Here is an 11,352-nt window from a genome sequence, read left to right as displayed (position 1 = left end):
ACCCCCGCCCCCCCTTTTTAAAGTCTCTTTGTTGTTCAGATTGGGTGGTGATGCTGTTGTGAATGAACTTAATTATTTTTCTCATCATTGTGAAAAATAAGAGGTTATATTGTACAAGAAAATGTTTTCTGCAAGATTAGTGATAGAAATCATCATATATGATGGCATTTCTGCAAACTATTAAGTTATACGTTTAATGGTTAAGCACGTTAATCTAAGGGAGTGAGAGTAAACCTGTGTTCATCATTCCTTTTGGTTTGTGCTTATTTTTCTGATTTTCCATATTTATATATATTTAATATATATTATATAGTGTATTTAATTATTCAATAATCAAATAATTATTTAATATATAATACATAGTGCAATTATTTAATATGTAATTATAATTAATGTAATTATACATGATATATTAATATGTAATTAATAATACATATAATGTATAGAGTATTTTGTGTAATTCTTGGAAGCTGGTCTTGTAAAAAGTATGATAATAAAAAACATTCTCCGTATTTTCTTTCTTTCTTTTTTGCTTTTTAAGGGCCACACCGGTAGCATATATATGGAGGTTCCCAGGCTAGGGGTCAAATTGGAGCTACAGCTGCTGGCCTACACCACAGCCACAGCAACACTGAATCAGTGCCAAGTCTGCGACCTACACCACAGTTCACTGCAACGCAGGATCCTTAACCCACTGAGCAAGGCCAGGGATCCAACCAGCCACCTCTTGGTTCCTAGTCGGATTCCTTTCCTCTGTGCCGCCACGGGAACTCCCATTCACCATTATTTTCCAGTCCTGGGAGAAGCCATGCTATTCCCTCGTTTTCCATTCATAGGGCAGATCTTGTGTCACTGCTTCTGATGTTAATGTCACCCTGCCAGCCTTCTCGAGGTCTCGCTGCGCTGGTTCCACCTGCACATGCTTAGCCTTGTGCGCGTTTCCCTGCCAGGCACATAGGTGCATACCCTTCCCGCTGGAGTTGATGGGAAGCTGCACACGTGGGCCTTCCTGTGCGCATGTGTATCCGTGGCCAGCGTTTCACAGCTCGGCTGAATCAGGGCGTTGGCAGTGCTGTGTCAAGGTTTAGCCGCAGAGCTGTGTGACCAACGCAGCTGAGAAGGCTGCTGGGTGAGTGTAGGTTGGAGTGGGGTGCGGGACGGGTTCCAGTGTGGCCCTGCAGCAGGGCACGTGCAAAAGGCGGGCTGCTGGGGGGGAGGGGGAGAAGAGTGTGACCTGGCACCCAGGCTCAGGATTTGCAGCCAGCTGTCAGGCCATGTCCACCAGGGGTTGTGACCTTGGGCAAGTGCCCTGAGCCTCTGAAAGCAGCCCGGGTCCACACTTTGAAGGAGACCTGGCTCTTCAGCCGGCTTCTCTGCATTTCCAACGAGGTCTGTGTGAAGCATTGGGCGTAGCGTTTTGTGTTTAATGATTAAGCAGCCGTTGGTTTCATTTGGTAGCTCTTGAATTTTCGCAATCGTTTGTTTTAGCAAATAAGAAAACAGGCCTGAGAATTCCCGTCGTGGCTCAGTGGTTAACGAATCCGACTAGGAACCATGAGGTTGCAGGTTCAATCCCTGGCCTCGCTCAGGGGGTTAACGATCTGGCATTGCGGTGAGCTGTGGTGTAGGTTGCAGACACGAATAGGGTCCATTGTTGCTGTGGCTGTGGTGTAGGCTTGCGGCTACAGCTCCCATTAGACCCCTAGCCTAGAAACCTCCATATGCCTTGGGTGCGGCCCTAAAAAGACAACAAACAATAGACAGGTCTGGAGAGATGAATGACTTACCCAAGTTCACATACCTTGCAGGTGAAGGAGTTGGACCGAAGGCCAGGTGTTGTCCAGATCTCTTGCTGCTGCTAATAGGACACTGCTGAGCGCTCCCAGGTGGCACAGGTGCCTTTCTGCCCTGTGGAGCCCTGGGTTCAGAGTCTGCAATCATGGGTATGGATTTCTCCCAAACCTTACCAGCCTGTGTGTTTCAGCAGTCCTGCTTGAGCATAAAGAAGGTGCAGTCTTGGAAGCAGCCTTCCAGAGTAGCCAAATCGGGGGCACTGTATGAAGATTACAACTAAATGCTTTTGTCCTATAGGCCCTGAGTTCCATTTCCCTGGGAACAAAGTGATTCTGTGGGAAGATAAAGGGAAAGTAGTGCATGAACCAGAAACCTACCTGTAAGAAAACACCCCTGAGAACTCCCTCAGACCTCACAAGAGCTTCAGTGCAGAAGTAGACGAGACCTCTAAAGGAACAGATTTCCAAGGCCAGAAGTAATTTTTGATCTCCCTGCCCTAGAATGAGCATGTTTTCAGATGTCGTGTTAGAAATCATCACAGCTTTGTAAAGTGGAAGGTCGTGACCAGGTTTCAGCCGAGAGCTGTGCTGCCTTGAATGGTGAGTGAGGCGCAGGCTGCACAGAAAATGCCGCTTCTCTGTGGGTGCTTAACCTGGGGGAAGCGGAAAGATCACCACAAAAGAGGAAGTTTTAAGTAACTCTCCAAATAGCCCACATTTTCCATGTCCTGAACTTGTATGTGATGTATATCCATGTATTTAGCATGTAGATATTTTAAACCTCTTTTTACGCTGAACTTGGAATCACATCTTGGTAGTTCAGGGACGGTCTACAAGGTTTATCTATCTCTGCCTTATTTGAAAGATAAAAACCTGCGGAGCCTGAGAGGGTTAATAAATTGTTACAGGTCACCCCTTTGTTACTGATCAAGACGTAAGTGTTTCTTGGTTGTCTCCTATGTACATTTAAAACCAGTTTGTTATCAAAAGATTATGAAATTGCAATCAAGTTAGGACAGATTTAAAAAATAACTCATTAAAGCATTCATTCCCTTTTTCAGAGTTTCTGTGAATTGTTCAATATTTCCAGTATTATACTAATGGAAAATAGATAAGCAATGCAACCTCAGTAATTCCAGCCACATCAGTTTAAAGAAAACAATTTCTTTGGAGTTCCCCTTGTGGCACAGTGGAAACAAATCAGACTAGGAACCATGAGGTTCCAGGTTTGATCCCTGGCCTCGCTCAGTGGGTTAAGGATCTGGTGTTGTTGTGAGCTGTGGTGTAGGTCACAGATGCGGCTTGGATCTGGCATTGCTGTGTCTGTGGTGTAGGCCAGTGGGTGTAACTCTGATTAGACCCCTAGCCTGGGAACCTCCATGTGCTGGAGGTTTGGCCTTAAAGAGCAAAAAAAAAAAAAAAAAAAAAAAAAAACAACCCACAAAGAAAAGTTTCTTTTTCTTTTTTGGCTGCACCTGTGGCATATTGAAGTTCCTGGGCCAGGGATCAAATCTGAGCTGCAGCTGTGACCTATGCATCCTTAACCCACTGCACCACAGCAGGAATTCCAAGAAAACAGTTTCTGTGTTAGTATCTTGTAATGTATAAATCGATTGTATTTTAAGGTTTTTTTTTTTATGTTTCATAGACATAAATTATTGTTGTAATCAATGAATGTGTATGTTTACTTTCACCCAGTGAAAATGTGTGTATCTGGTCATTGTTATTATCTTCATATTATTCAAACTGCCTATTCTGTGGAGCATTGTAGAAAGGTAAATCTAGGATCTGCAAGGCAGGCCACATTCTCCTGACTTGGTTCTTATTTCCTTCTTCCCAAGCTCTACCTTTATACTTTTTCTACATTTTTCCCAAACCAGCAGAAAATGAGTAAATCCTGGTGAGTTGTTTGTACATTATTTTCAACTCTATTCATAATGCTTTGTGTGAGGCTTTTAAGGGTTAGAGGATTAGATTGGAAATATAGAAATAAATACAAATCAACAATGGTAATAAACAGCAGATCAATGATAGAATTCTATAGCATATAGATATGTACAAGTTTTATGATCTTAGAGAGTTATCAAAGCTGGGCTGCAAATTTGTTCTTTCTTTTTCTTTCTTTCTTTCTTTTCTTTTCTTTTTTTTTTTTTTTTTTTTTTTTGCTTTTTAGGGCCACACCTGCGGCATATGGAAGTTCCCAGGCCAGGGGTCTAATCGAAGCTACAGCTCCTGGCCTATGCCACAGCCACAGCAATGCCAGATATGAGCTGTGTCTGTGACCTACACTACAGCTCATGGCAATGCCGGATCCTTAACCCACTGAGCAAGGCCAGGGATTGAACCTGCAACCTCATGGTTCCTATTCGGATTCATTTCTGCTACGCCACGATGGGAACTCCATGTTCCTGATCTTTCTGATCAGGTCATGGCAAAGTACAGACATCTGGTAAATGACTTACATTTTCCATAAAGAGAAACCATATTGTTAATGGGGCATAAAGCCTTCCTACCACTGAAGTCTAAAACAGTTCCTTTCTTGCCCTTTGTGTGAATGATGAAATGTACTGTCTTCTTTCTAATAACTTCCTTAAAAGACATGCAGCCTCTTTCATAAAGCAGTTCTTCAGTGGAAACAGAGAGCTCTAGAGCTAAGGGAGAACTCAGTGAATATAGGTTTTCAAAGAATTGAAATGTGATGGTCCTGTACTATATGCTGTTCAGTATGGTAACCACTTGGCATATGTGGCTATTTAGTTTGAAATAATTAAAATAATAGCTCCTGAGTCACATATCAACATTTTAAGTGTTCCGTTGCCACATGTGGTTAGTGGCAATCTGCTCTAGACATTTTTCCCCTTTTTCTTTTGAGGGCTGCACCTGTGGCATATCGAGCTTCCCAGGCTAGGGGTCAAATTGGAGCTGCAGCTGCTGACCTATGCCACAGCCACGCAATGCAGGGTCCTAGCTGCATTTGTGACCTGCGCTGCAGCTTTCGGCAATGCTGGATCCTTAACCCACTGAGTGAGGCCAGGGATCAAACATGCATCCTTACAGATACAATGTTGGGTCCTTAGGTCCTTAACCCACTGAACTACAACAGCAACTCTTCTAGACCGTTTTCTGATGTTCCTGCTTGATCCAGGGATAAAATGTAGGAAATAATTGAGTGCATTTCCTTACTGATTATTTCAGTAAATGACTTTTTCCCACTAGGCTGCATTTATTGAGTGGCATAGACACTTCAGAGTTATACTCTTTGGCACTTATGTCCGTAATTCTGCTTTACATTTCAGATCATTCTTGCTTCTGCCTTTATATTTGTCATAATCTCTTTTGGTAAAGGTCACAGTGAACTACTTATATTCAGAGGATGGCTGTTTTCTGTGCCTTCACAGACACTGTAACAATTCTCTCCTGAGAGCCTTCTGTTGGTTTCTCTGACACAACCCCGTTGGCTTTTCTGTTTTGTGGTGCTTTCTTTGCCCCCCCCCTCCTTTAATCATTATTATCCTCAGGTGCCTATCCTAGTTCCTCTGCTTCTTGTTATTCTCGTCCCTCCCAGATCCCATCCTCTCTGTTTGTAGCTGAGGAGCACCTGTGGGACTCAAGAGTCTGTCTTTCCTGTACACCTCACTGCTGGTCCCTGTGTGTCTAAAAGCGTATCAACATCACAGATCCAAAATGAAAGTACTTGTGTTTCTTTACTGTCTGTCAAGTGTTAACAACTGCTCAGCCAGTCATACTATCCATCCTTAAAAAGCAGGTCCTAAACCACTCCCATCTCAGTCTCCTATCCATATGGTTAGTCATCTCATTCTTGTATGTTTTAAATTCTTAATATTTTTTATATCTGTCTTTTCTAGCTCATCCTGTAGTCCACCATCACTTCATTTTCTTTTTTGTTCCAGTCTATATGCCTCTGCTTTTTAGCATCTCAGGATTTTTTTTTTTTTTGTCTTTTATCTTTTTTGTTGTTGTTGTTGTTGTTATTGTTGCTATTTCTTGGGCCGCTCCCGCGGCATATGGAGGTTCCTAGGCTAGGGGTTGAATCGGAGCTGTAGCCACCGGCCTACGCCAGAGCCACAGCAACGCGGGATCCAAGCCGCGTCTGCAACCTAGACCACAGCTCACGGCAAGGCCGGATCGTTAACCCACTGAGCAAGGGCAGGGACCGAACCCGCAACCTCATGGTTCCTAGTCGGATTCGTTAACCACTGCACCACGACGGGAACTCCAGGATTATTTTAATTTGTCTAAAATGTTCATCAGTTAATGTTTCTTCCACTTCATTGGCTTTTACCTGTTGACAGAGTCCAAGATCCTGTGACATAAAGGGCTGCTGCTGACACAGTGACTTCATACTATCCATCCTTAAGTACACACCATGACTGGTCTAGTCTCTGTCAGTGTGTTACTAAGCAATTGTGATATGTCTCCTGTGAATTGCTCTGTTTATATTTTTTCCTATTTTTTTCTAACCTTGTAAGAATCTGTTATATAATTTGGATAGTAATCTTTTTTCTCTTTTTTATGTGTAACTGCATTTCCTCACTGTGTCCCCCCTTTTTTTTTTTTTTTTTTTTTTGTCTTTTCCAGGGCCGTTCCCACGGCACATGGAGATTCCCAGGCTAGGGGTCCAATCAGAGCTGTAGTCACTGGTCTACACAGAGCCACAGCAATGCCAGATCCTTAACCTGCTGAGCAAGGCCAGGGATCGAACCTACAACCTCATGGTTCCTAGTCGGATTCGTTAACCACTGTGCCACGATGGGAACTCTGTCCCTTTTTTTTTTAACAAGGTAATTTTTTTGGTAATAATAAAATTTTAAATTGTGATGTACCTAGTGGATTTTTAAAATGTCTTTTAAAAAAGCCATTTGTCTCGACATGATTATGATGAAGAGTCCTTCACATATTAATCATAGGTATTTTATTTTATTTTATTTTGGCTGCCCCTGAGGCATGCAGAAGTTCCTGGGCCAGGGATTGAAACCCTGACACGGCAGTGACAACATCAGATCCTTAACCTGCTAAGCCACCAGGGAACTCCTAATCATAGTTATTCTAAATTCTCTGTATGATAATGCCAACATCAGTGTCATACTGGATTCTGCAAAAACAGAACAAAACAACTTAAGAATGTTTTTTTTTTCCTTGCTTATTGGCATACCTTGTAGTTTTTTGTTGAAAGCTGGGCAAGTATCTGGTAATAGAAACTCAGGCCAATAGCCTTTAGTGTGAAGATTTGTGTTATTCTGGTTTAGGATTTAGGCTTTGTTTACTGGTTGTTGTAGCTATAGGTGCCAAAGCCTTCAGTTTCCTCTGGTGTCTATTTTTGTCTCCCTTCTTGACTCTGAGAGTTCTTAAAAATGCCGTCTTAGTCAGAGTCTGCGTCTTACAGCTCTTTTAGCTATGATTCACTGTTACTATGCTGGAGTCCTGTAGGTGTGGTGGTAAAGGATGGAGGAAGGAAACCATTCTATAATCTCATGATTAAATCTCAGTGTTTTAATAGGCGTGCATTCTTGGGGCTGAGATTTTCACAAGTGTTTCTTCAACAGGATAGCTTTTCCTCCCTGCCTCCACCCCCTTCCTTGGCTGAGAGTTCCTATTCTATTTCTTTGAAACCCTAGCCTTGATTTACTTACCTCATGATTAATTCTTTTCCATCTGTCCCTTTAATTTACTGGAATCCTAATTATTTATGTTAGCTCTTCTGGATGTGTCAGCCAATACCATTGCTTTTATGTAGTAATTACTTAGCTTGGATTTCTTTTCTCAGGATTTTGGTTCCTCTTAAGTGGAGGCAGTCATCCCTTTTCATGATCTAGGTTGTGCATTTCCAGTGTACTTTGATAGATAAGCTGCTAGGGTCTTTCCAGTATGTGTCTCCCAACAGCTAGTAAAGGCAAGTCAGTTTTTACCTTTGTGGTAGCTAATAAACTGGAACCCTGTTACTTTTTTTTTTTTCTTTCGGTAACAGGTCCTTTAATTGAACAAAGAGCTTCCTTGGTAGCTGAAATCCTGTTGTCTATTCGTCTGTCACACTCCAGTGGCCTGTTTACTTTTTTATATGCTCAGGAAAGAAGGCTGGACTTCTCATGTGATAGCACTTGGCTATCTTTTATTTCATGTTTTAGGAGATTTGCACAATATTTTTCACTTATGTTCATTGTATTTCAGGTCTTCAGTTAAGAATTTTGATTTTGGTTTTCACAATTCAGTCGTTGAGTTTGTTGAACAGTAATGTCGAACTCAAATATTATTAGTATTATGACTATTATGTTTATATTGATATGCTTTTCATTCTTTTTCATTTGGGTTAAGTTTTGGGAGTGGTTGCTATTCTTTTTTCCCCTCGGTTTTATTGAGAAATAATTGACATATATCATTGAATACTTTTAAAGTGTCCAGCATGGCGGTTTGATTTATATATATCACGAAATGATTACCACAATAGGTTCAGCTAACACCCATCATCTCATATAGCTACAATAAAAAGGAAAGAAAGAAGAGAAAAGAAAACAAAATTTTCTCCTTTGGTGAGAACTCTTAGGATTTACCCTCCTAACAGCTTTTCCTGTCATACAGTGGTGTTAACTGTAGCCATCATGTGTGCATTGCATCCCTAGTACTTACTTACCTTTTGACCACCTTCTTTCAGTTCCTGCTCCCTCCACTCCATGCCCCTGGTAATCTCAAATCTGATCTATTTTCCTATATTCATCTTTTTATTTTTTTTAGATTCCACGTTAAGTGAGATCATACAGTATTTATCTTTGCTCTCTGACTTATTTCACTTTGCATAATGTTTTTGGAGTCCATCCATGTTGTTGCAAATTGTAGGATTTCCTCATATTCTGTGGTTGAATAGTAAATATTCCATTGTGTCTGTCTACCTCTGTCTGTCTGTCTGTCTGTCTATCTATCTATCTATCTATCTATCTATCTATATCTATTTCTAACTCACAACTTCTTTATCCATTCATCTGATGATGGACACCTAGGTTGTTTTCATGTCTTTGCCATTGTGAATAATTCTGCTAGGCCATGGGGGTGCAGATATCTTTTTGTGAGTTAGTGTTTTTGTTTCCTTTGGATCTATTCTCAGAAGTGGAATTGCAAGATCACATGGTAGTTCTATGTTTAATTTTTTGAGGCTCCTTATGGTATTTTCCATTGTGGCTAGACTAATTTTCATTCCCACCAACAGCCATGAGGGTTGCTTTTTCTCCTTATCTATGTCAGCATTTATCATCTCTTGTCTTTTTGATGATGGCCATTCTAATAGGCATAAGGTGTATCTCATTGTGGTTTTAATTTGCGTGTCCCCAATGATCAGTGATTTTGAGCATCTTTTCGTGTACCCGTTGGTCCTTTATATATCTGCTTTGGAAAACTGTTCAGGTCCTTTGCCCATTTCAATATTGGGTTATTAGTTTTTGTTTGTTTTGCTGTTGAGTTGTATGTGTACTTTGTATATTTTGGATATTAACCCCTTATCAGATATATGGTTTCTAAATATTTTTTCACAATCCACAGGTTATCTTTTCACTTTGTTGTTGGTTTCTTTTTTCTAAAGAAGTTTTTTAGTTTGAGGTATTCCTACTTCCTTCTTTTTTAGTTGCTTGTGCTTTGTATGTCAGATCTAAAAAAAAATAATTGCAAGACCCATGTCAAGGAGCTATTTTCCTGTATTTTTTTCTAGGAGTTTCATGGTCTCAGGAGTAGTCAAGGTTGTTTTTTTGTTTGCTTGTTTTTAATTTTGAGAATTATTTCTTGTTCTCAGATGGTTCTTTTGATTAAAGTCCATTCTTAGTCAGTTTTCTATTCAAGTATGTTGAGTTATATTTAACACGTTAAATTGGAATTAAAAGCAGATTTTCTTTCATTTCTTGCTGTGGCTTTTGTTTTATTTATGTTCAGTTGTTTTGATTATTTTATTGCTTACTATTTTGTCCTTGGTTTTCCTAAAATATCTCTGTTTATTCCTTTTCTATTCATTTTTTAATAAGTGAAGAGCTATATGTTTAATGTGGATTGCCAATTTTATTTTTACCTTTCGGATAAATTTTTCCTCCCAAATGGCTCCTGAATTTACCTGGATGCTTATAAAGATGCCTTGGGAGGTAATTTTCTTTTCTCTTTTCTTTTTTTCTTCTTTTTTGTCTTTTTGCCATTTCTTGGGCCGCTCCTGAGGCATATGGAGGTTCCCAGGCTAGGGGTCGAATTGGAGCTGTAGTCAGCAGCCTACACCAGAGCCACAGCAACATGGGATCCGAGGCGCCTCTGTGACCTACACCACAGCTCACGGCAAGGCAGGATCCTTAACTCACTGAGCAAGGTCAGGGATTGAACCCACAACCTCATGGTTCCTAGTTGGATTCGTTAACCACTGAGCCACGATGGGAACTCCGGGAGGTAATTTTCTTTTTACATCATGAATGTGGGACCAAAATACCTTAATGTCTTATTTTGCATGATCATTTATTTCTAGGAGTTGGCAAACATATTTAGTAAAACACACAGACAGCAATATTTTAGGCTTTATGGGCCAAGAGATAAAATCAAGAGTGTTATGTAGGTACTTATTGAACACGAAAGAAAACAAATTTCTACCAGTTTTTTGTTGGTGAAATTTACTTATTTATTATTATTATTGTTATTATCTTTCTGTCTTCTTAGGGTCACACCCATGGCACATGGAGGTTCCCAGGTAGGGGTCTAGTCGGGCTACAGCTGCCGGCCTATGGCACAGCCACAGCAATGCCGGATCCGAGCTGTCTCTACAGTCTACATCACCGCTCATGACAATGCCAGATCCTTAACCCACTTAGTGAGGCCAGGGATCGAACCCGAAACCTCATGGTTCCTAGTTGGATTTGTTTCTGCTGTGCCATGACGGGAACTCCTGTTGATGAAATTTAAAATATAATGATGATTGACTGTAGTCTAGTCAATGTAGGTCTGGTGATAGAATGATGGAGTTCTTTTGGGGTTGATAACATTTTGCTTAATTTGGATTCTTTGTTAATGTTTCTTATCAAATCTATGGTAGATTGTCATCTGTTAATGCTAACGTGTAATGGGCTTTGGCATATTTCCTCATTGAAAATGTCCTTCAGGAGTCCTGTCCTGACTAGTATACATGAGGACGTGGGTTCGATCCTTGGGCTCGCTCAGTGGGTTAAGGATCTGACGTTGCTGTGAGCTGTGGTGTAGGTTGCAGATGCTGCTTGAATTTGGCATTGCTGTGGCTGTGGTGTAGGCTGGTGGCTACAGCTCTGATTCAGCTCCTAGCCTGGAAACTTCCATATACTGTGGGTGCAGCCCTAAAAAGACCAAAAAAAAAAAAAAAAAAAAAAGAAAAAAAAGAAAAAGAAAACATCCTTCACACAAATAGGTAAATTATTGATATCAGTCCACAATATATGATTTCAACTTATTAGCAAATTCCTTACTTATAAACCATTTATAGAATTCTTGTAAATTTTTCTCTTGGTATCTGCCTTTTAGCCTATCATTGCATTGCAGATTAATCACTTCTAACGGAAGG

The 11,352-nt window shown here is 40.6% G+C and overlaps 1 long non-coding RNA gene across 2 annotated transcripts; it reads left to right on the top strand.

Annotated features, from left to right (window-relative positions):
• LOC110256691 lies at positions 1,046–2,704 on the top strand. Of its 2 annotated transcripts, XR_002338574.1 has the most exons (3): positions 1,046–1,129; positions 1,809–1,943; positions 2,092–2,704. It is a non-coding gene; the product is annotated as an uncharacterized LOC110256691 (long non-coding RNA). The 2 variants fall into 2 exon arrangements; XR_002338573.1 differs by having other exon boundaries at positions 1,809–2,704.

This window comes from Sus scrofa, chromosome 14 (assembly GCF_000003025.6).
Source record: "Sus scrofa isolate TJ Tabasco breed Duroc chromosome 14, Sscrofa11.1, whole genome shotgun sequence".
Taxonomy (NCBI): Eukaryota; Metazoa; Chordata; class Mammalia; order Artiodactyla; family Suidae; genus Sus; species Sus scrofa.
Note: the sequence above shows the minus strand (reverse complement) of the source record. Positions and strands in the feature narration are given on the sequence as shown.